The 4,842-nt window shown below is 34.6% G+C and overlaps 1 pseudogene; it reads right to left on the bottom strand.

The window, feature by feature from the left end:
• Window positions 1-213: 213 nt before the first annotated feature.
• LOC125594935 lies at window positions 214-1,431 on the bottom strand (annotated as a pseudogene).
• Window positions 1,432-4,842: the final 3,411 nt, after the last annotated feature.

Genomic DNA, 4,842 nt, shown 5'->3' with positions numbered 1-4,842 from the left:
AATTAGTGTGGAATCTTGATATTCGAGCAGGACGGTTAGACATCTTGGATCCTGTTAAGATTTCAGCCAAACAATTCATGTGTCCTGTCTTTGATATTAGTGAATTTTTCGTCTCCCTCATTTCTCTTTACTTATCTGCATAGCTGTACATAGTAACATTAGTATTTGTAATTATAATTTAATTGTAAATTAGCGATAAGAAAAAGTAGGTACCAGAGAGATGACAAGAGATGAAAACGAGATTTTGATGTCATCGTAGTTTATACGAATAGCCACGGCTCCTTTTCTTTCTTCCAATTAAACCTCCACATCCTCCAACCGATTGACTTTCCGCTTTTAATTCTGCAATTAATCAGACACCAAAGTACAAAAAAAAGCTGAATTTAATCAGACACTATTGTTTTGGTTTTATTGTAAGATTGTATATACATCTCAAAAAATTTGTAATACTAGGTGTTTAGGAAGCTTTAACACCTAGTCAGTTAATCTAGAGATTTATTTTCAGTGTTAGTGTCATTTTAAGTATTTAACTAATACAAATTATTTACATATATTGAGTAGCATTTAATACTTTTCATGGTGTCGCAATAAACTGCCTAGACCGATTAATCAAACACTTAGGCTAAAAATGTTAACCTTCCATTGACGATTTTTTGTATCTGACTGATTTTGGCCCGCTTGGGAACCGATTGTTAGAGAGTATAAATACATCTGATGATAATAGATGAATAAATACCTTTTACTAGTGGTTGTGAATTCTTTGGTCCAAACAATAATAGCTGGATCGATTGCAGTTTCGCCTTCCCAAGAAGCCTGCATTTCATTTCGTAAATGAAACTTCGCAATATTAAAATCACAGGGAACAGAAAATTTGTGGTAAATCAATAATGGAGATAAACAGAAAGAACAGTAGATCACTTACACATGAGTTGGAGATGAAGCTGTCTGCAAAAGTTGAGCTACATTGGTTTTGGGAGCCTCTTGCACTCCAACCACAAGCAAATCAAATTTCTGTCTTTGCCAACAAGCTGAACCAAATCTTCATACGAAACCTTCACATTTGTTATAGGAATAATTAATGATGATATTAAGGAATGTTTGTTTATATCTAATAACTAGCGAATATGCGCATACCTACGAACGTACCTTTCCATTCATGTTCCATGTGATGATACGGATACAAAGATCTGATTTTCTAGAAAAGCTACAACTCTAACAGCTTCAATTGTTCTAATACCATCGTGGGATGAGTTGTTGCCAACAGAACTTAACAAAGTTTCCTTGTTGTAAAATCTATACAGAAGTACACAATAATACACGTTACATGTCTTTTTACTTGGTATTTATAAATATTAAAATTGATAGTGATACTAATTGTTACCTTTACGCCCACACAAAGAATTTGTATTGCCCATTGTCTCTGCATGCCATGTTTCTCCGTAAATGGTACGATTCGAAAGGTATTTTGTAGAGAGAGGGGAAGAAGTGAGCAAATTTAAAGAGAATTGGTATGATAAGAGCCTGGAAATTTCACAAAGTCATCTTCATTCATCCATCCTCTATATATAAATTGCCTGGGTTTGAACAATGAAATCAGGCACATGCAATGTTACGTAGTTTTCTAGGAAGTTAGGTGATGTTTGACCATAAAGACGTGTACGTCTTCAAATGGACGGTCGAATTTGATAATGACTTAGGGTAACATTTTCTTCATCAGGAAATCTCTAGAGCATAAGATAATAGTACAATAGAATCTTCGTCTTTATTAGAAATTCAATGATTATATTATACAGTAAACATATGTGGACGATACTCTTATTCGCATCAACATCATCACATGTGATGTAAACCAATCTTAGTTGTTGTGGGTGCCCCCATGATACAATATATATAATTCTATATAATTCGATTAGTTCCGGTTTTTTTTTTCTGCTTAAGCTTTGAAGTTTCGGTTTCTTTACCTTCTGTTTTCAATTAAGGTGAAACTGCTGGGTGCAGGCTTTCGAATATCCGTTCAGGTTCGGATCGGGTATTTCGGATTTTCGAGTATTTCGGATTTTCGGGTATTTGGTATAGGGTTATAGAACCCGTTCGGGTATTTCTGTACTTCGGGCCGGGTTGGGTATTTTTAGTTCGAGTTCGGTTATTTTGAATCGGGTTCGAATATTTGATTTTAAAGAAAAAAAAAATATTTTTTTCATTTTTTAGTTTCGTGTATTTAAAAATATAGATTTCACGTAACTGATTTTTTTTTTAATAGATTAGATGAGTAATAGGTTTGGAGATAATATTTCAAAAACAAATAGATATTAATGGTATTGTTTTTAAACTTTGAATGTAACTTTTGTTAATACATGAAACAAAAAGTTTGACATGCATTTTAATGAATATCAAATCATTTTGTCCATAATTATATATATATACTTTGATCTTAAAGTATGTGTAACATCAATATAAATATTTTTAAAAAAATAAGAGAAGTAAATTAGAAATATAAGGGTAAGTATATATATGTTCGGTTATCTTCGGATATCCATTCGGGCTCGGAGATTACCCGTTCGGGTTCGGATATCCAATCTCTCCTAACTTAATACCCGTTCGGGTATTTTGCTACTTCGGTTCGGGTTTTTCGGATCGGGTTCGAGTGCGGCTTCGGGTATCGGGTAAAGTGCCCACCCCTATGAACTGCTAACGAATAGAAACTGAAATACTATACTATTACTAAGGAACCCATTTGAACTTCCTTTTTTTTGAAAAAATACCATTTGAGCTTTTACTTTTAGTTATTCGACTAACTTTTTAGTTGGTTTGAAGGTAATGGACCGCTAACGTTTTTGCAAAATGTTCCTTTGTTGATGAGTTTATTTGTTTTTTTTTTTGTATACCAGTCATAGAGCGGCCTAGATTAATACACAAGAAGAATGGTTTTGGACAACAACTTTTGTAAAAATGAGAGTAACAATTGCAAAAGAAAATCTTTTTTAATACAATGGTTTGAAAGATTCTATTTGTCTCGTATAGAATAAGTTCGATTATTATTAAAAAAAATAACAAATTTAAATATCTTTTAGCCTATTAGGTGTTAAAACTTAAAAGTATATGGGGATGGCATTGCTAGGCAAGTGGTCTCACGGCGAAGTCATCCATTTCGTCCCCCTTTTTTGTTTCGAACTTTGGTCTATTTAAATTATTTCAAATATTAAATAGTATGTATATCCAAAACAAAGGTAAAAAAAAATTAGTCAAGCCATCGAGAGAGAAAAGAAGAACAAAACTCCAGGTCATCCGATTCCCTCCATGGTTGGAGGTGCTCTTCACCGCCGCTACGTGAGGAAGGATCTCTTTTTTCTCTTTAGTTTAATCTAAGTTTTGTATGGTTTATGATAGTTTAAGTGAGGATATTTTTCTCGTTAGTTCATATCTCTCACCGGTTTTGACGATCAGGATCTATAGAATCATCGTTGTTCGAGGGCTGCTTTAAATTTGGGTTGTGGTGCTTCTGTTTCTTTTCGGTTGCTTGCAGTTATGGTTAATTCTTTTTCGCTTTGTTCTAGCTTTTTGGATTCGTCGGTGTGAGGTGTATTTGCTGTGGAGGTATCTACTAGACCTCTCCTTTATCTACCATGGATTGGGCGAGCGTTTCGAAACGAAGCAGTGAGTTTGATTTGCAGGTTTTCTCTTGCGAGGAAGTGACCAATTTTAGCTCTGTAGATCGCTATTCTGCCTAACGAGTGTCCGCGTGTAAGATCTGTAAATCTTCGCCGGTGTTTTTCCCTTTAGCATTTCAAGTTCTTGTGTCTTTGAGCCTAGGTGTTTGGTTTTGACTTGGTTCTGCCTCGACTCCGGTTTGCAACAGTCTCTGGTGTTGATGCAAGCTTATATTCGCACATGTTTATCCCGATGTTGCGCCTGTGTTTGGCTTGTGTGGTATACCCTTCAGGATTGGGTTTGCCTAGGTCATTGGTTATTTGTTATATCGGTCTCAGTTTGTCACGAGTGTCTGCGAGTTATGATCTGTCCATCAGTTCCAGCTTTAGTACATGTAGCTTTCTAATGTTTATTTCTCGTATTATACTACCTCGTTGTTATTGTCTTCTTTTTTTGGGCTATTGCTTCTGAAGATATTACCATTTTCTGCCGGTTATTGTAATGCACGATGTGTTTCATTATGAAAAATTTAATAAAATTTGAGTTAAAAAAAAAATAGTATGTATATCCCAACTATATTATTTCATATTTAGTGAGAATGTCTATAGGAACACTATATAGTCGGAACACTATATAGAACAACCTTATTGCAACGTTTTAAAAAAGGTATCTTACAATATAAAATTTAAAAATATTATATATAGTATTGCTGGTATCTCAAAACCTTAAAACATTAACCAAAAAGTGTGTCAAATGAGGACATATTGACATAAATATATAGTTTGAGATACCTAGGAGCATACACATCAGGGAGGATTCATTTTGGAGTATCCAGCAAATAATATATCAATATTTTCACGGAACTAAATTACACAAATAAAAGAAAAAAATAAACCTATTAAAATTAGCAAGTGGCTACTCAGGAGAAGAGAGAAAACTTGAAATGGAGTCCTCCATCAAAGGACTGGACCATGTGCAATATTGGATATGATTGGAACAAACATTCTCGAATCTTGGGTGTGGCCTGGGTAGTAAGGAACCACAGGGGGTGGTCTTATGTCACAGTAGAAGTTCCTTTGCTCAAATCCCAAACAAGGAAGAGGCTAGACTTCAAGCCATTCTATGGGCAGTGGAGAGTATGGCTAGTCTCAAATTAGCAAGGTGGTTTTTGCAGGTCAATTTAAGGAGGAATTT

This window comes from Brassica napus, assembly GCF_020379485.1.
Source record: "Brassica napus cultivar Da-Ae chromosome C6 unlocalized genomic scaffold, Da-Ae chrC06_Random_16, whole genome shotgun sequence".
Taxonomy (NCBI): Eukaryota; Viridiplantae; Streptophyta; class Magnoliopsida; order Brassicales; family Brassicaceae; genus Brassica; species Brassica napus.
The sequence above is the reverse complement of the archived record's forward strand: the minus strand, read 5'-3'. Positions and strand labels throughout refer to the sequence as shown.